Source organism: Scyliorhinus torazame, chromosome 12 (genome assembly GCF_047496885.1).
Source record: "Scyliorhinus torazame isolate Kashiwa2021f chromosome 12, sScyTor2.1, whole genome shotgun sequence".
Classification (NCBI taxonomy): domain Eukaryota; kingdom Metazoa; phylum Chordata; class Chondrichthyes; order Carcharhiniformes; family Scyliorhinidae; genus Scyliorhinus; species Scyliorhinus torazame.
The window spans coordinates 212,805,123-212,825,660 of NC_092718.1; the positions used below are offsets into that span (position 1 = coordinate 212,805,123).

General features: G+C 50.5%; 1 protein-coding gene across 2 annotated transcripts in view; it reads left to right on the forward strand.

Moving 5' to 3' along the window:
• The window catches only part of dph1 (diphthamide biosynthesis 1), a 1,014,294-nt gene that overhangs the window by 823,061 nt on the left and 170,695 nt on the right, over positions 1 to 20,538 (forward strand). The gene's annotated exons all lie outside the window — the stretch shown is intronic.

Consider the following 20,538-nt stretch of genomic DNA (forward strand, 5'->3'; position numbering starts at 1 on the left):
AGTACAGCTACAGTTACCAACGGAAAACTCATTAGGCGGGTTGTGCAAACGCGGGGGCTGGCAGCCCCGTTTCAAAGGGCAGCAGTGCCCAGACTCTGCGGCAGAAAATGATTTTGAAATACAACTTGCATTTCTGGAGCTTTCTAACGTGTCTCGTGTCAAAGATCGATTTACAAGAGACCGAGGACGTACTGGATGCGGCGGGACCGGGGGGGGAGGTGTAAAAAAAAATCTACAGAGCCAAGCGATTTTCATTTCATTTCATTTTCATTCATTTCGATAAGGTTCCCCACGGTAGGCTACTGCAGAAAATACAAAGGCATGGAATTCAGGGTGATTTAGCAGTTTGGATCAGAAATTGGCTAGCTGGAAGAAGACAAAGGGTGGTGGTTGATGGGAAATGTTCAGACTGGAGTCCAGTTACTAGTGGTGTACCACAAGGATCTGTTTTGGGGCCACTGCTGTTTGTCATTTTTATAAATGACCTGGAGGAGGGCGTAGAAGGATGGGCGAGTAAATTTGCAGATGACACTAAAGTCGGTGGAGTTGTGGACACTGCGGAAGGATATTACAAGTTACAGAGGGACATAGATCAGCTGCAGCGCTGGGCTGAGAGGTGGCAAAGTGAGAGGTGATTCATTTTGGAAGGAATAACAGGAAGACAGTACTGGGCTAATGATAAGATTCTTGGCATGAGGTCATGTTGCAGCTGTACAAAACTCTAGTGCGGCCGCATTTGGAGTATTGCGTGCAATTCTGGTCACCGCATTAAAGGAAGGATGTGGAAGCATTGGAAAGGGTGCGGAGGAGATTTACCAGAATGCTGCCTGGTATTGAGGAAAGGCTGAGGGACTAGAGGCTGTTTTTGTTGGAGAGAAGAAGGTTAAGAGGTGACTTAATTGAGGCATACAAGATGATCAGAGGATTGGATAGGGTGGTCAGTGAGAGCCTTTTTCCTCAGATGGTGATGTCTAGCACGAGGGGACATAGCTTTAAATTGAGGGGAGATAGAGAAAAGACAGATGTCAGAGGTAGGTTCTTTACTCAGAGAGTAGTAAGGGCGTGGAATGCCCTTCCTGCAACAGTAGTGGACTCGCCAACAGTAAGGGCATTCAAATGGTCATTGGATAGACATAGAGACGATAAGGGAATAGTGTAGATGGGCTTTAGAGTGGTTTCACAGGTCGGTGCAACATCGAGGGCCGAAGGGTCTGTACTGCACTGTAATGTTCTAAAAAAAAAGAAAAAAAAAAGAGTCTTTTACAGGTAGGGTGACAACCCTCCAGGGTAGTGTGGAGTCTTCAACAATTGAAGATCAATGTCTAGGACACGGCTGTGTGCAATCCTGCGGCAAAATCACCAGGACATCAAAAAAGATTATTTTTTGTTGTTGTTTTCTTTCAACATTTCTCTCTGCCAGATAGAAAGCACTGATAATGAGGGAAAAGGACTGTTTTACTGACAGTCAAGCATAATAAACATTGAAGATATTCAAGAGGCGGCTGGATATAGCACTTGGGGAGACTGGGGTCAAAGGCTATGAGGAGAAAGCCGGATTAGGCTATTGAGTTGGATGATCAGCCATGATCGTGATAAATGGCAGGGCAGGCTCGAAGGGCCAAAAGGCCTCCTCCTGCTCCTATCTATATATCTATGTATAATGTGTCACTTTGCTTTCTAATTGACATAGGAAAGCCAGACGACACAAGGCGGCACAGTGGTTAGCACTGCTGCCTCAAGCACCAAGGACCAGGTTCAATTCCGGCCTTGGGCAACTGCCTGTGCGGAGTTTACACTTTCTCCCAGTGTCTGCGTGGGTTTCCTCCGGGTGCTCCGGCTTCCTCCCACATCCTAGCTCCTGTACTGATGTGCAGATTAGGTGGACTGGCCGTGCTAAATTGCCCCCTTAGGGTCCAAAAATGTGCACGTTAGGTGCGATTGTGGGGATGGGGCTTGGGAGTGGGCCTAGATTGGGTGCTCTTTTGATGGGTTGGTGTAGACGCAATGGGCCGAATGGCCTCCTTTTGCACTGTAGGAATTCTATGACTCTAAGGATGGATGTGTTGGTTGAATAATGAGCCCAAGTCATATGATGGAACCTCCAGGAATACATTTACTCACAGTCGCAACCTGAGCGCCCTACAGAAGCCCACATCTCCACCCTATCCCCGTAAACCCAGTAACCCCACCCAACCTTTTGGACACTAAGGGACAATTTATCATGGCCAATCCACCGAACCTGCACATTGTTGGACCGTGGGAGGAAACCGGAGCACCCGGAGGAAACCCACGCAGACTCTGACAGTGACCCAAGCTGGGAATCGAACTTGGGACCCTGCCGCTGTGAAGCAACTGTGCTAACCACTGTGCTGTCGTGTTGCCCAAATATTGAGTCGACTGGGTCCGTTTTAACTGGAGTTCAGAAGAATGAGAGGGGATCTCATTGAAAGGTATAAAAGTCTGACAGGGCCGGACAGACTGGTTGCAGGGATGATGTTTCCCCTGGCTGGAGGGTCTGGAACGAGGGCTTACCGTCTCACGATGGGGGGCAGTCCATTGAGAACCCAGATGAGCAGAACTATCTTCACTGAGGGGGTGGTGACCCTGTGGAATTCTCTATCACAGAAGCGGGGGAGGCCAAATCCCTGAACACATTCAAAAGGAAATAGATAGATTTCTAGACTCTAAAGTTGTTGAGGGCTATGGGGAGAAATTGGGAGCATGGCGTGGAGGTGGAGGATGAGCTATGGTCATATTGAATGGCGGAGCAGGGTCAAGGGGCCGAATGGCCTACTCTGCTCCTATTTACGACGTTTCTGTGATTTCATAAAACGTAAAGTACATAAGGAGGCCATTCGACCCATCGAGTCTGCACCGACCCACATTAAGCCCTCACTTCCACCCTATCCCCGTAATCCAGTAACCCCTCCTAACCTTTTTGGACACTAAGGGCAATTTATCAGGGCCAATCCACCCAACCTGCACGTCGTTGGACTGTGAGAGGAAACCGGAGCATCCGGAGGAAACCCACAGGGAGAATGTGCAGACTCCGCACAGACAGGGGCCCAGCGGGGAATCGAACCCGGGACCCTAGCGCTGTGAAGCCACAGTGCTAGCCACTTGTGCTACCGTGCTGCCCTTTCAGTTACTTTAAATCTGTATCCACCAATAATCGATCCTTTAGCCATTGGGGAGACTTTCTCCTTATTTAATCCATTCAATTCCTTGAGTGTTTGGAAAGCCTCTGTTAAATCTCCCCCCTTAGCTTTTCCTGCTGTGTTGCGAACAATCCCACCTTCTCCATGTCTCTACGTGTATCTCCATGTCTCTACGTGTATCTCCATGTCTCTACGTGTATCTCCATGTCTCTACGTGTATCTCCATGTCTCTACGTGTATCTCCATGTCTCTACGTGTATCTCCATGTCTCTACGTGTAACTGCAGTCATGTGGTTTGCCGTCGTTCTGGTGAATGGACCACAGTTACCTACAGACGGGACAACGGGGCTGTTAAATAATGCTGCTGCCCTCCAGATCAGACTCTGTTCATCATAATTAAAATCTCAGACATACCCTGCGTCTCATCCTCATGAAGCTGCTGTAAAGTTGCCGTATTGATTGCGGACTGTCTGAATTCCAGTGATAACACTGCGATGGAAACCACTGTAAATCTTCCCTCAAGCAGCAGAACCCAGCAGGTTAGCTTTCGGTCCCCGGTCGCAAAAACATTCAGATGGCACGGAAACAGGCTTGTTCGGCCTATCGTGCCTTTTAGAGAGCTTCAATTTGGCATCTCCCCCCCCCCCCCCCCCCCCCCCCCCCGCCCTCCTCCCCCACCATCGCCACCACCTGGAAAGACAGAGGCAGCATGTACACAGGTGTACGCCTTCACTGGGATCCCATCCACGTCGCACACTGTCCTAACCTGCGCACGTATCGGCTGTTCCGTCACGGTCGCTGGGTCGAAATCCTTCAACTTTACCTGATTGCAGAAAAGATTAGCGAGGATAGTTCCGGGGACGAGGGCGCGGCTGGTGTAGAGAAGCTGGGACTGCTCCAGCTTGGAGAAGAGAGGGCTGAGGGGAAATCTGCTAGAGGTGTTCGAAATCACGAGGGCTCGGGCCACAGTAGAGAGTGAGACACTGATCCCATTGGCTGCAGAACCGGGAAACGAGAGGGTGCAGATTTAAGTCTGCGCTTTCTCACCGTGTGTGCGCGGGTTTCCTCCGGGTGCTCCGGTTTCCTCCCACAGTCCAGAGACGTGCAGGTTAGGTGGATTGGCCACGCTAAATTGCCCCTTAGTGTTCAAAAGGTTAGGTTGGATTTACGGGGATAGGGTGGAGGTGTGGGCTTAAGTCGGGTGCTCTTTCCCAGGGCCGAATGGCCTCCTTCTGCACCGTAAATTTGATGATTCTATGAGTGGTTAGGATCTGGAATGCACTGCCTGAGAGTGTGGTGGGGGCAAAATCAATTGAGGCTTTCGAAAGAGAAGACCCCGAAGAGAACGGATTTTCAGGGCTACACGGAAAAGGCCGGGAAGTGGGACCAGCAGAATTGTCCATCCGAGAGCTAGCACAGACACAATGGGCCGAATTGCCTCTTTCTGTGCTGTAGCTATTCTCTGATTCTATAAACGGGGAGAAAGTCTCTCTGGCCCATAAGGGTGCCGGGTTAACCGAAGGGCCAATTTATCCACTCTGGCCTATGTATGTGCTTTTCTCATTCCATGAAGCAGCCAGATCTGGGCTGACAAGCGGCAAGTTACATTCGCGCCGCACCAGACACTGACCATCTCCAACAAGAGAGGATCTAACCATCGCCCTTTGACATTTAATGGCATTACCATCGCTGAATCCCCCACAATCACTATCCCAGGGGTTACCATTGATCAGAAACTGAACCGGACTAGCCATATTAATACTGTGGCTGCCAGAGCAGGACAAAGGCTGGGAATGCTGCGGTGGGTAACTCAGCTCCTGACCCCCCAAAGCCTGTCCTCCACAAGTCAGGAGAGTAATGAAATACTCCCCACTTGCCTGGATGAGTGCAACTACAACACTCAAAAATCTCAACACTATCCTGGGCAAAGCAACCCACTTGATTGCTCCCCCTTCCACAAACATTCAAACCCTCCACCACTGACTCACGGTGGCAGCCGTGTGTACCATATACAAGAAGCACTGCAGCAACTCACCAAGGTTCCTGAGACAACACCTTCCAAATCCACGGCCACTACCATCTAGAAGCCCAAGAGCAGCAGATACCTGGGGTGTCATTCTCCGACCCCCCAGTGGGTCGGAGAATGGCCATTGGCCGCCGTGAATCCCGCCCCCGCCGAAGTCTCCGGTACCGGAGATTGGGCGGGGGCGGGAATTGGGCCGCGCCAGTTGGCGGGACCCCCCGCTCAATTCTCCGGCCCGGATGGGCCGAAGTCCCGCCCAGAAATTGCCTGTCCCGCCAGTGTAAATTAAAGCTGGTATTTACCGGCAGGACCGGGCGGCGTGGGTGGGCTCCGGGGTCCTGGGGGGGGCGCGGGGCGATCTGACCCCGGGGGGTGCCCCCACGGTGGCCTGGCCCGCGATCGGGGCCCACCGATCCGCGGGCGGGCCTGTGCCGTGGGGGCACTCTTTCCCTTCCGCCTCCGCCATAGCCTCCACCATGGCGGAGGCGGAAGTGACTCTCCCCACTGCGCATGCGCGGGAAACTGTCAGCGGCCGCTGACGCTCCTGCGCATGCGCCGCATTTCCGCGCCGGCTGACGGGGCAACAAACGCCATTTCCGCCAGCTGGCCAGGCGGAAATCCCTCCGGCGCCGGCCTAGCCCCTCAATGTTGGGGCTCAGCCCCCCCAAAGATGCGGAGCATTCCGCACCTTTGGGGCGGCGCGATGCCCGTCTGATTGGCGCCGATTTGGGCGCCAGTCGGCGGACATCGCGCCGTTGGGGGACAATTTCGCCCCTGGAAACCCCACCACCTGGAGGTTCCCCTCCAAGTCACTCACCATCCCGACTTGGAAATATATCGCCATTCCTTCACTGTCGCTGGGGTGACATCCTGGAAGTCCCTCCCTCACAGAGGTACTTGTGGGTGTACCTACATTGCAGGGACTGCAGCGGTTCAAGAAGGCAGTTCACCGCCACCTTCTGAAGGGCAACAAGGAATGGGCAATAAATGCTGGGCCTAGCAGGCGACACCCACATCCCATAAATGAATTTTTTTAAAAATTAATTGTTGCAAAGCTGGCAAACACTTGTGGTCAGCTGACTGACCCCAATTTGCCATGAGAAACACATTTGAATATTGCCTGTGCCTGTGCACAGAGAGAGCCAGGCTAAATGGAGAGAGGGGGGACATCTGGCTAGCTGGTTTCATGTAAAGGGATGTGTGCACTTAACGATGAATGGCAGCACCCTCTGGGGATACATATTGTCATGGCCCTTAAGGCCACCCAGTACCCTCCAGACAGTGAGACTTTCTTCCCCCATTTATAAAGTCACACAATGGTTACAGTTCAGAAGGAGGCCATTCAGCCCATCACGTCCATGCTGGCTTTGCCCTGAAGACTTTTTCTCTTCAGTTAATTACCTAATGCCCTTGTGAAAGGCACCCAGCCTCTGCAACACTGTCAGGCAACACATTACAAATCCTAGCCACTCGCTGTCAAAAAAACTCCCCTCATGACGGTTCTTTTACCATTCAGAAATAAGTGTCTGAAATATTTGCCAGTTTTTGCCACCCAAGACAAAAGGAGGGAGCGGGCAGTGCCATGGGAGTGTCCCTTTAAGAAAGGTTTTTGTCTTATCACATGGCTTTGGTGATGTCATTGGATGGAGCTGGGCTGTGGCTCTGTGGGTTTTACTTTCGCTTTGAGTTTTGGACTGGGTTTTGAACTGCACAGATTGAAAGAAGTGTTTCTCTATCTTCATTTAAAAAGCTGTTTACAGACTACTTGATAACGTAAAAGAGATAATTGCTTTCTGGAAGGAATTCAAATCTGCTGCTTGAAATTGGGGAACAGAGTATTAATAACAAGTCTTGTACCAGTAAGAATGTTGTGTGCTGGGCCACACCTTTTAAAAGGGTTTCTGGTTTTACTTGGATTTTATCATTGAATTGGAACAGTTCAAGGGGGAATTCATTAAGGGTTATATATAGATTACTGTAGCTGTGTGGGGTCTTTATGTTTGTAGTTCATAAAAGATTCTTGCTGTGTGTGTTTATACAAATGTTAACTAAATTCAGAGAATAAAGCTTGTTTTTTTGATTGAAAGTGCCCAAGAAGTCCATTGAATAACACCTGAAAAACAGCTCTTGTGCTCATCCCAGCCAAATTCAACAAACAGTTATAGTTTCCCTTAGGGGCTGGTTTAGCACAGTGGGCTAAACAGCTGGCTTCTAATGCAGAACAAGGCCAGCAGCGCGGGTTCAGTTCCCGGAGCGGCCTCCCCGACCAGGCGCCGGAATGTGGCGACTAGGGGCTTTTCACAGCAACTTCATTTGAAGCCTACTTGTGACAATTATTATGAGGTCAGGTGAACTCCATAACATACTGTGGAGTTTTCCAAACCCTGGCCCGTAGCAGCAGTCTGGAGATGTTGTCCGAGAGATAAATACTGGCCAAGTCACCGGGGATAACGCCCCCTGCTCTTTCTCAAAGTAGTGCCAAGGAATCTTTTACGTCCGTCTGAGAGGGTGGAAAGACCTGGGTTAGCATCTCACCCAAAGGGCAGCACTTCCGACAGTGCAGCATTCCCTCAGTACCGCACTGCGAGTGTCAAACCCTTGAGTGGGTATTTGAACTGCCAGCCATCTGAGCGAAAAGCAAGAGGGCAGCAACATAGTGAACCATATTTATTGTGTATTAAGATAACAAGACCAGGGTGGCACCGTGGCGCAGTGGTTAGCACTGCGGCCTCACGGCGCCGCGGACCCGGGTTTGATCCCGGCCCCGGGTCACTGTCCGTGTGGAGTTTGCACATTCTCCCTGTGTCTGCATGGGTCTCACCCCCACCACCTAAAAGATGTGCAGGGGAGGTGGATTGGTCACGCTAAATTGCCCTTTTATTGGAAAAAAAGAATTGGGTACTCTAAATTTATATAAAAAGATTACAAAGCCAACAATGAGCTCTCTGTTGGTGATACACACAGAGGGCAAAATGTAGAGGACCCATTTGCCACAGGCGCAAATCCCGTTATGGTGCTAATCTAAGGCGTAGGCCATAACGGGATTTGCGCCAGCAAGGTCCCGGTCCGAAATCTTGCCCGCCAATGCGCCAGTGACATGATCTTTGAGGCTTGAACCGGATCCTCACCCCCCCCCCCCCCGGCACACACACACACACACACACACGTACAGCAGCGAGACGTGACATGACGTCAGGCTGCCGTGAATCACTACTGGTTTTCGAATGAAAAAAACAGTTGTGATGACCACCGCCTAGTTGGCACTGCCAGGGGCGGGCCCTCTGGGGAGCCCCATTGGGTGGTTCTCCTTATCTGTGTGACGGCAGCGTGGGGGGGGGGGATTGTTGGAGGCGGCGTTGTGCATGCGCATTGAGATGAGGGGGAGCTGCAGACTATGGAGGGGCTGAGGCCAGTGACAGGGAGGGCGGGTGGGGTGCGAGGGTAGGGGCCCCCCGATGCTTGCGTGGTGTGTGGGGGGGGGGGGGGGGGAAGTGACCCAATCCTTGCCTGGTGGGGAGGGCAGTTGCCCTTCTGCGTGAGGGGTTGCGGCTGTTCCCCTTGTCAGCTGGGGGAATTGGCAGCATGTTTAGTTCCCTCCCTCCCGGCTGTGTGATTCTCGACTTTGAAATTACAGAGTGCCGTTTAATTCAACGGGAAATGGTTTCTGTGAAGCCGGACGGTTTCACACAGCTTTTCCCTCCTGATCCAGTGCTCTGTGCAATTTGGGGGAAATTCCACCCAGTGTCAGACTCATTGCTGGCTCCCAGTAAGTGGATGGTTAACTATGATATCATGCATTTGTAGTATAATATTACAGAGCAGTCAATAACATTAAGTCAGAGGAGTTCTGGTAAAGGAAAACCCAGTTGTATTTTTAAACATTTGCTCCTCGCCCTTTCATGCAGCTTGACATTAAAGTTGTCGTCTCGCCGCCCAGCACAGCTCAGGTTCCTCTCCTCCAGGAGAGGTGGATCAGCAAAAAGCTGTCAGCTCAGGATAACGAGCGAGGAAAGGTAATCCTCCCAGTGTCGGAACAATTCAGGGTCCACCTCACTGAGGCTGACACTTTCCCCAGAGGCCTCCGATGGCTCAATGGACAGGTGCACTACCCAGGATGGTAGAGAGTCCGGTGTCGAGCCCTGACTCGGTGTGCTGTGTGCCCTCACTTGCGAGTCAACAGGTTGAGGGTTCAAATCCAGCTGTTTGATTGAGAAATCAAACTGAGGCTTGTCTGGTCTTTTAGGCGAAGCCCAATGGAGCTGCTGCATTGAAGGGTATGGGGGGGTTCTCCCTGCTCGACCTGGCCAATATTTATCCCTCAGCCAACATCACTAAAAAAAAACCGAGATAATCTGGTTATTATCACATTGCTGTTCTTGGGGGCTTACTGTGCACAAATTGGCTGCCACATTCCCTACGTTACGACCGTGACCGCACTTCAAAATTAAAATTGAGGATGTGAAAGGTGCTGTATAAATGCAAGTATTTTTATTTTGAGTTCCACGAGGCATGATACTGTGTGAGTCAGTTGACCGCATAAGAGCGGAGGGCAAAGTGGGAGCTGGTGCTATTATTGCTGCTTTTAAGATTCTGGAGCAGCTAGATAATATTGACCACACAGAGCTATTTCACCCAGTGCACAAGAGTAGAAACCGAGGACATGCAGTGTATCAGTGAGCAAGTGGTCCATCTGTGGAACAGGCTGTGTGGGAAGATAGCGAAAGGAGTTGAATCCATAAAATCCATAGAATCCCTACGGTGTAGGAGGAACCCATTTGGTTCATCGAGTCTGCCCCGTCCTTCCAAAAGAGCACCCCACCTTGGCCCAATCCTCCAACCTATCCCCGTAATCCCACCTAAACTGAGGGCAGCACGGCGGCGCAGTGGTTAGCACTGCTGCCTCATGGCGGCGAGGACCCAGGTTCGATCCCGGCCCTGGGTCAAGGTCCGTGTGGAGTTTGCACATTCTCCCCGTGTCTGCGTGGATCTCACCCCCCCACAACTCAAAAAGATGTGCCGGGGAGGTGGATTGACCACGCTAAATTGCCCCTTAATTGGGGAAAAAAAAGAATTGGAGACCCGGGCCTGGATTCTCCGACCCCGCGCCAGGTCGGAGATTCCCTGGGGGGGGAACGCGAGAATCGCGCCCCGATGCCGGCTTGCCGATTCTCCGGCGCCGATTTTCAGGCGCCCGCGGGATCGCCGCCTCGCCGGTCGGAGGCCATTGAAAGTGCCCCTCCCCCAGCGATTCTCCGGGCCCCGACGGGCCGAGTGGCCACCGAGTTCGGCCGCGTTCCGCTGGCGTGGGTTACTCAGGTCCCATATGGCGGGAACCTGGAAGGTGTGTCTGCGGGGGCCGTCCTGGAGGTGGGGGAGGGGGGCCGGGGAGAACCAACCCCAGGGGGGCACCCTCACGGTGGTCTGGCCCACGATCGGGGCCAACCGATCAGCGGGCGGGCTGGTTCCATGTTCCTCCACCCCTGTAGGGCTCCGCCACATTACTCGGGGGAGGGGGGGCCGGCGCGGAGACGGGAACCCACGCGCATGCGCGGAATCACGCCGGCCGTTCTGCGCCGACTGGAGCTGCGGGGACCACTCCGGGGCCAAACTAGCCCCCTAGGAAGGGGGAGCAGTCCTCATTATCGGGGACCGTTGACGCCGGAGTGGTTGGCGTCGCTTTTCACGCTGGCGTCAGAACCTGGCCGCGGGATTGGAGAATCCCGGCCTCTAAATTCTTTTTTTTTTTAAACCACCTAACCTGCACATCTTTGGACTATGGGAGGAAACAAGAGCACCCGGAGGAAACCCACGCGCACACGGGGAGAACGTTAGTACTGAGTTGATTCATTCAATTATAAATTTGATAGATTTCTTTGAGAAAAGAATATTTTGTGACAGTCGGTGTGTAGTGTTGGGTCGGACCTGTGGTGAGTGGCTTGAGCTTGGGGAGAATAGGTGGTTTTGAGCTGATGGTTCCGCACATGCCCTGTAGGCTAATTGACACTGTCGGGGGGGATAGCCTATCAGGGGAAAACAGCAGCAGCCAGAGCAGTGGCACCACGGCTGGCTCTGATGTTCAGAAGGGAGGGTCAAAGCGCAGAAGAGTAATAGTTATAGGGGACTCTATAGTCAGGGGCACAGATAGGCGCTTCTGTGGACGTGAAAGAGACTCCAGGATGGTATGTTGCCTCCCTGGTGCCAGGGTCCAGGATGTCTCCGAACGGGTAGAGGGAATCCTGAAGGGGGAGGGCAAACAGGCAGAGGTCGTTGTACATATTGGTACTAACGACATAGGCAGGAAGGGGCATGAGGTCCTGCAGCAGGAGTTCAGGGAGCTAGGCAGAAAGTTAAAAGACAGGACCTCGAGGGTTGTAATCTCGGGATTACTCCCTGTGCCACGTGCCAGTGAGGCTAGAAATAGGAAGATAGAGCAAACAAACACGTGGCTAAACAGCTGGTGTAGGAGGGAGGGTTTCTGTTATCTGGACCACTGGGAGCTCTTCCGGGGCAGGTGTGACCTGTATAAGATGGACGGGTTGCATCTAAACCGGAGAGGCATAAATATCCTGGCCGCGAGGTTTGCTAGTGTCACACGGGAGGGTTTAAACTAGTATGGCAGGGGGGTGGGCACGGGAGCAATAGGTCAGAAGGTGAGAGCATTGAGGGAGAACTAGGGAATAGGGACAGTGTGGCTCTGAGGCAGCGCAGACGGGGAGAAGTTGCTGAACACAGCGGGTCTGGTGGCCTGAAGTGCATATGTTTTAATGCAAGGAGCATTACGGGTAAGGCAGATGAACTTAGAGCTTGGATTACTACTTGGAACTATGATGTTGTTGCCATTACAGAGACCTGGTTGAGGGAAGGGCAGGATTGGCAGCTAAACGTTCCAGGATTTAGATGTTTCAGGCGGGATAGAGGGGGATGTAAAAGGGGAGGCGGAGTTGCGCTACTTGTTCAGGAGAGTATCACAGCTATACAGCGAGAGGACACCTCAGAGGGCAGTGAGGCTATATGGGTAGAGATCAGGAATAAGAAGGGTGCAGTCACAATGTTGGGGGTATACTACAGGCCTCCCAACAGCCAGCGGGAGATAGAGGAGCAGATAGGTAGACAGATTTTGGAAAAGAGTAAAAACAACAGGGTTGTGGTGATGGGAGACTTCAACTTCCCCAATATTGACTGGGACTCACTTAGTGCCAGGGGCTTAGACGGGGCAGAGTTTGTAAGGAGCATCCAGGAGGGCTTCTTAAAACAATATGTAAACAGTCCAACTAGGGAAGGGGCGGTACTGGACCTGGTATTGGGGAATGAGCCCGGCCAGGTGGTAGATGTTTCAGTAAGGGAGCATTTCGGTAACAGTGACCACAATTCAGTAAGTTTTAAAGTACTGGTGGACAAGGATAAGAGTGGTCCGAGGATGAATGTGCTAAATTGGGGGAAGGCTAATTATAACAATATTAGGCGGGAACTGAAGAACATAGATTGGGGGCGGATGTTTGAGGGCAAATCAACATCTGACATGTGGGAGGCTTTCAAGTGTCAGTTGAAAGGAATACAGGACAGGCATGTTCCTGTGAGGAAGAAAGATAAATACGGCAATTTTCGGGAACCTTGGATGACGAGTGATATTGTAGGCCTCGTCAAAAAGAAAAAGGAGGCATTTGTCAGGGCTAAAAGGCTGGGAACAGACGAAGCCTGTGTGGCATATAAGGAAAGTAGGAAGGAACTTAAGCAAGGAGTCAGGAGGGCTAGAAGGGGTCATGAAAAGGCATTGGCAAATAGGGTTAAGGAAAATCCCAAGGCTTTTTACACTTACATAAAAAGTAAGAGGGTAGCCAGGGAAAGGGTTGGCCCACTGAAGGATAGGCAAGGGAATCTATGTGTGGAGCCAGAGGAAATGGGCGAGGTACTAAATGAATACTTTGCATCAGTATTCACCAAAGAGAAGGAATTGGTAGATGTTGAGTCTGGAGAAGGGGGTGTAGATAGCCTGGGTCACATTGTGATCCAAAAAGACGAGGTGTTGGGTGTCTTAAAAAATATTAAGGTAGATAAGTCCCCAGGGCCGGATGGGATCTACCCCAGAATACTGAAGGAGGCTGGAGAGGAAATTGCTGAGGCCTTGACAGAAATCTTTGGATCCTCGCTGTCTTCAGGGGATGTCCCAGAGGACTGGAGAATAGCCAATGTTGTTCCTCTGTTTAAGAAGGGTGGCAGGGATAATCCCGGGAACTACAGGCCGGTGAGCCTTACTTCAGTGGTAGGGAAATTACTGGAGAGAATTCTTCGAGACAGGATCTACTCCCATTTGGAAGCAAATGGACGTATTAGTGAGAGGCAGCACGGTTTTGTGAAGGGGAGGTCGTGTCTCACTAACTTGATAGAGTTTTTCGAGGAGGTCACTAAGATGATTGATGCAGGTAGGGCAGTAGATGTTGTCTATATGGACTTCAGTAAGGCCTTTGACAAGGTCCCTCATGGTAGACTGGTACAAAAGGTGAAGTCACACGGGATCAGGGGTGAACTGGCAAGGTGGATACAGAACTGGCTAGGCCATAGAAGGCAGAGGGTAGCAATGGAGGGATGCTTTTCTAATTGGAGGGCTGTGACCAGTGGTGTTCCACAGGGATCAGTGCTGGGACCTTTGCTCTTTGTAGTATATATAAATGATTTGGAGGAAAATGTAACTGGTCTGATTAGTAAGTTTGCAGACGACACAAAGGTTGGTGGAATTGCGGATAGCGATGAGGACTGTCTGAGGATACAGCAGGATTTAGATTGTCTGGAGACTTGGGCGGAGAGATGGCAGATGGAGTTTAACCTGGACAAATGTGAGGTAATGCATTTTGGAAGGGCTAATGCAGGTAGGGAATATACAGTGAATGGTAGAACCCTCAAGAGTATTGAAAGTCAAAGAGATCTAGGAGTACAGGTCCACAGATCACTGAAAGGGGCTACACAGGTGGAGAAGGTAGTCAAGAAGGCATACGGCATGCTTGCCTTCATTGGCCGGGGCATTGAGTATAAGAATTGGCAAGTCATGTTGCAGCTGTATAGAACCTTAGTTAGGCCACACTTGGAGTATAGTGTTCAATTCTGGTCGCCACACTACCAGAAGGATGTGGAGGCTTTAGAGAGGGTGCAGAAGAGATTTACCAGAATGTTGCCTGGTATGGAGGGCATAAGCTATGAGGAGCGATTGAATAAACTCGGTTTGTTCTCACTGGAACGAAGGAGGTTGAGGGGCGACCTGATAGAGGTATACAAAATTATGAGGGGCATAGACAGAGTGGATAGTCAGAGGCTTTTCCCCAGGGTAGAGGGGTCAATTACTAGGGGGCATAGGTTTAAGGTGAGAGGGGCAAAGTTTAGAGTAGATGTACGAGGCAAGTTTTTTACGCAGAGGGTAGTGGGTGCCTGGAACTCACTACCGGAGGAGGTAGTGGAGGCAGGGACGATAGGGACATTTAAGGGGCATCTTGACAAATATATGAATAGGATGGGAATAGAAGGATACGGACCCAGGAAGTGTAGAAGATTGTAGTTTAGTCGGGCAGTATGGTCGGCACGGGCTTGGAGGGCCGAAGGGCCTGTTCCTGTGCTGTACATTTCTTTGTTCTTTGTTCTTTGACAGAGACTGATTTCTGTGATTACACTGCACAAGAACAGTGGTGACAGAGGAGACCGCAACAACTTCAGAGCCATCTCACTCCCTTGTCTCCCAGGGAAGGCCCTTCGCTGGGCTCAATCTTCCCATCTTGCAGACCGAGTGTACCCGGGAGCACACAGTACAATTCCGGTGCAGCAATGTCTGCTGTTGACATGATCTCCTCCAGAAACAGCTGGGAGAGAAGTGTCGGGTACAGGGTATTCCCACTTTACCTTACGTTTGGGATCTCCTTCAGATGTTCAAGACCGGGACTCTGCAGGATTTGGGGGTGGAAATTGGCTGGGCACAAAATCTGCTCAGCCTCATCCGCTTCTTCCGTGATGACGTGCACTGCACTGTGTGGTTTAATGACTCCTCTTCAGTTCCCGAGTGAAGAATGGTGCGTCCTCAGCCTCCACCCTGCTCAGCATCTTCCTCTCCAAGTGCCTGTCCTTTGTCTTTCCTGCAGTTAGAGAAGGAGCCTAATTGGACATGAGGTCAGATGGCGATTGCTACAATCCATCAAGATTGAAAGGAAAGACAGGAAGACCCCGATCAGAGAACACCTCTACGCCGATGATGCTGCACTAGTTGCCCACACAGGGACTCAGAGACGAAGACTGTTTCTCTTGTGGCTCCAACCTGTCCTCCCTGACCAGAAGCATCAGGAAAACCGTGGTCGTGGGCCAAGGTGTTGCATCTCCGCCCCTGTTCACACTAAATAACACCTCGTTGGAGGTAGTTAGCAGAGTCTAACCTCAGGTGCACAGCGGCGGACAATCTGCCCGCTTGATGCAAACTTGATACAGGTAGAGGAAAAGCAGCTACTACCTTCGGCTAAGTCACAAAAATTGCATCAAGCTGGTGCTTAGAACTGAGAACTGGTGTTTTATACGGTCTGTGTTCTCAGCACCCTGTTGTACATGGATGTTACACATGGATTCCCCCATCCAACCATCAGGAATAGAAGCTCAACAATTTACACCGTTGCTGCCTGCAGTGCACTAGGGGCATATCTTGACAGGGTAAAATCACAAATGCAGATGTTTTGTCAAAGGCAGAGCTCCCAAGGTTGTTTGCACTCATCAAACAGAGGCGGCTTCAATGGCTCGATTAGCAGGTTGATTGGGCGACACGGTAGCGCAGTGGTTTAGCACCATTGCTTCACTGCTCCAGGGTCCCAGGTTCGATTCCCGGCTCGGGTCACTGTCCGTGCGGAGTCTGCACGTTCTCCCCGTGTCTGTGTGGGTTTCCTCCGGGTGCTCCGGTTTCCTCCCACAGTCCAAAGATGTGCAGGTTAGGTGGATTGGCCATGCTAAATTGCCCTTAGGTTAGGTGGGGTTACGGGGACAGGGTGGAGGTGTGGGCTTAATTAGGGTGCTCTTTGCAAGAGCCGGTGCAGACTCGATGGGCCGAATGGCCTCCTTCTGCACTGTAAATTCTATGAAATAACCAAGGATGTCCTGTATGGTGAGGTAGCCGGCTACAAGAGAAGTGTAGGATACCAGTGGGGCGCCTGCTTCATGAATGCTTGCAGAACGTGCTGGCCTTGGACATGAAGTATCGTCCCTGTGAGTCACCAGCTGACGTCAGAGGAAAATGGCGGAACTTCCTGTAGGTCGCACGCAACATCACGTTGACCAGTGACCATAGCGGCTTAGCAACAGGTACCAATGCCGAAAACAACCCACAATGACACTCAGTAGCTCCATGTGCGGCACTTGTAGCAGAACCTGCCTCTTAAAGAATGGCCTCTCCAGCCATCACCAAAGGTTCCCCACATGCAGAGCCGACCCCCATCTGAAATAGATTTGACGCTGCGTGCCTATCATCTTTCAAAAAGTAGAAAGATGCCAACAGAGATGCTGTGGTTAGACAGCAACTCCGCTGTCATTGTGTCACCTGACTACCAGGATGGTAGAAGCTGAACTCGATAAACCCGGATCTTTTGCAGTCCAATAAAACCAATGTTCCTGAAACAATCAGAAGGAATTGCAATTTTACAGCTCCTTCTCAACCTCACAACCTCCCACAGCACTTTACAACCACTGAAGCACTCTTCGAAGTGCAAGTCACTGTTGTAAGGTTGGAAATGCAGCAGCCAATATTGCACAGCAAGCTCCCGCAAACAACACTGAGCCAAATGGCCAGACAACCCAGGATTTTGATTAAGGGAGAATTATTGGCCCGGGCATCTTGGAGAATTCACCTATTCTTCTTGAATCTTTTACATCCGGCTGAGAGGGCAGACGGTGCCCCGGTTTAATCCCTCCTCCAAAAGGCGGAAGTTGCGATACTGCGGAACTCATTGTATTAGATTGGATTGGATTGGATTGGATTTGTTTATTGTCACGTGTACCGAGGTACAGTGAAAAGTATTTTTCTGCGAGCAGCTCAACAGATCATTAAGTACATGGAAAGAAAATAAAATCAAAAGAAAATACATAATAGGGCAACACAAGGTCCACAATGTAAATACATAGACACCGGCATCGGGTGAAGCATACAGGAGTGTAGTATTAATCAGGTCAGTCCATAAGAGGGTCGTTTAGGAGTCTGGTAACAGCGGGGAAGAAGCTGTTTTTGAGTCTGTTCGTGCGTGTTCTCAGACTTCTTTATCTCCTGCCCGATGGAAGAAGTTGGAAGAGCGAGTAGGCCGGGTGGGAGGGGTCTTTAATTATGCTGTCCGCGTTCCCCAAGCAGCGGGAGGTGTTGATGGAATCAATGGATGGGAGGCAGGTTTGTGTGATGGACTGGGCGGTGTCCACGGCTCTCTGAAGTTTCTTGCGGTCTTTCAGTGCCGCACTGGGAGCGTCAGTCTACATTATGCGTTCAGGTCTCTGGAGTGCACTTGAATTCACTGACTGCTGTCTCAGGTTGCCAACTGCGATTACATGTATTCCTGGAGATTTCATCACGTGACTTGCCCCCCCACCCTCCAGCAATCGGCCAACGCCACCCATCCTTGTGACCTATGGCCTTCCTCGGCCAGTTGTAAAATAAGAAGACTCTTAACCCAATTGGGCAATGCCTGATTGTCAGCCAAACAGTCTTTGTTCCCCGTTCTCAATATTTTTCTATCTGGTACAGATCAAAGTAAATAACACACAAAAAAAAAACATTTTTTAATGTCCTGATGATTTTTCTCCGGGGCCATACACAGCAGGGCCCTGGAGATTGACCTTCAATTCCTGGAGACTCCTGGCTAATCCTGGAGGGTTAGCCATCCTACCTCTGACTCAGATGTGAGAGTGGGACCAACACAGTTTACTGTACACATTGTAATCTAAGATTACAGGACAGTCACTAATAAATTAGAGTTCTAGTAAAGGGAGACCTTGTTATATATTTAAACATCTACTTCTCTCTGTTACATGTGGCTTCACATCGATTGTCAACTCGCAGCATAAGAGCTCAGATTTTGCATTATTTATGATGAGTGATCAACAGAATGTATTCAACACTGGCTAATATTGTCAGAAAGGGAGTCATGCCAAGTCAGGGGGCGTTTTGTGTGTGGCTCATATTCATTAGCTGGGCGTACACGAGCGCAGGGACCTGGGCGAGCTGCCCCCTGAGGCCAATTGCAGGTTCCTGCGTTACAGAGTTGTCTCTGAGACCAGCACCATTCCTACCTGAGTGCAGTGCAGAAGCTCAGCTCCAGAGTTTCGGAGGAGTTCCCCGGGTAACTTAAGCGTCCAGCACTTTCTATCGCGGGGCGAGTTATCCAACTCCTCCTCTAGATTCTCGTAGAAAGACCGGAGTGAAGGCCATTGGACCATCTAGTTTCCTTCTATCGAAATCTATAATTTCCCTGAGCTATGCGGCATCTAAAGGCTTTTAGCACTTTAGGTCAGTGTCTCCTTGACCTATAATCTCAACCTAATTTCAAATAGTGTTCGGGTTTTAGCTATCCAGGGTTATCTACCTACTGTCTCACACTCCTCTCTGAAGTCCCCTCTCACTCCCGTCCTTTCAAAGCTGAAGGGTCAGCATCCCTGGGCCGAGGAAGATTCCCACATCACATCACTGCTTTCATTTCCTTTGTCTTCCCCTTCCTCTTTCTTCCCCCCCCCCCCCCGGGGACCTTTCTTCTTTCTCTTCTGCCTACCCTCCCTTTCCACCCGACCTCCTCCATCTCCCTTCCTCTTCATTGTTTAACAATGTCGGTGGTTTATGGCCAGGCATTTTCAGGCAGGTTCCTCATCATTCACCAGCATATTACATTCAAATAAGGTAGGGAAGAGATTGCAAAAGTGCCTTCTGCACTGTAAATTCTATGATAATCTATGACATATATATCTAAATCCATGAGAAAGGGGATTAGCGCCAGAGGACAGGCAGGCAGCTAATGTGTTAGCTATATTTAAAAAGAGAGCTAGAACAATAGAAACAGAGACTAGTTGGCTAAAATCCTTTGGTAGGAAGAATAATAGAATCCTTACTTAAACCTTTTATGGAAAAGTATCGAGAAACCAAATATATAATGAGTCAGCATGGATTTCAAAAGGGAAAGTCATGTTTGAATTGAATTCTCTGAAGTGACAAAAAGGATAGACAGAGGTATTGCAGTAGATGTGTTATATTTAGTCTTTTCAAAGGCCTTCGATAAGGTACCGAATAGCAGGATTGTGTCTGAAGCGGAAACATGCAAAGTGTGGAGGCAAGTCGCAGGATAGATAGCAAGCAAAGCAGAAAGCAGAGTGAAGATCAGAGGTAGGAGTCTGGCAAAAGGTGGAAAGTGGTGTCCACAAGAATCGGCGCAGTTGTTCATCATTTACGTATAATGATTTAGACTGTGGAATTGGACGTGGAATTTTCTGCTGGCACCAAATTGGGGGGGATGTAGTCAAATAAAAGGAGGACTGTGACAAAACATAGAATTAATAGATTTGGTCATAGATTTAGATGCAAACGTTAGTGTGGTGGTGATGTTACAGCCCGGGTTGCTATAGCAACTGCACCTTTACATTTTTTCATTCATTCAAAGGATGTGGGCCTCGCTGGCTAGGCTACTATTTATTGCCCTTCCCTAGTTGCCCTTCAGAAATTGGTGGTGAGCTGCCTTCTGGAACCACTGCAGTCCATGTGGTCTAGGTACACCCACAGTGCTGAGAGACAATGACAGACAATCTGCCCCCTCGATGCAGAACTTGATACACATTTAGGAAAAGCGACAGAGAAGAAACGGCGGTATAGTTTCTAGTCGGGGTGATGAGCGACTTGGAGGGTTCTTCCAGGTGGTGGGGTTCCCAGGTATCTGCTGCCCTTCCCCTTCTAGATGGTAGCGGGCGTGGGTTTGGAAGGTGCTGCCTGAGGAGCCTTGGTGAGTTCCTGCAACATGCATGTTGTAGTTTGGAGCTATGAACAGTGATGGTTGACGCTCCAGCGCTCTTTCCAGCACAGCGCTCTCACTGTCATATGTGGGAAGGATGTTGCAGGTTGATGATCAACCTGTTTGGCCACGTTATGAACGCACCTTCCTTGCCCATCAAGTCCTGGAGTGAGACTCAAACTCAGAGCTTCTGGCCCCGGGGCAGGGATGCTACCCACTGCACCACAGGACATCCCACAGGTCAGTGTGAGTTAGTGTCGATTGGTAGGAAGAATAAGAAGACCACACACCTCTTTCAAAACAAGTGTCTCCTGCAGAGGACCAGGGGGTTGGCCGCCTCCATGTATGCTGTAACCACTCTATTTCAAAATGG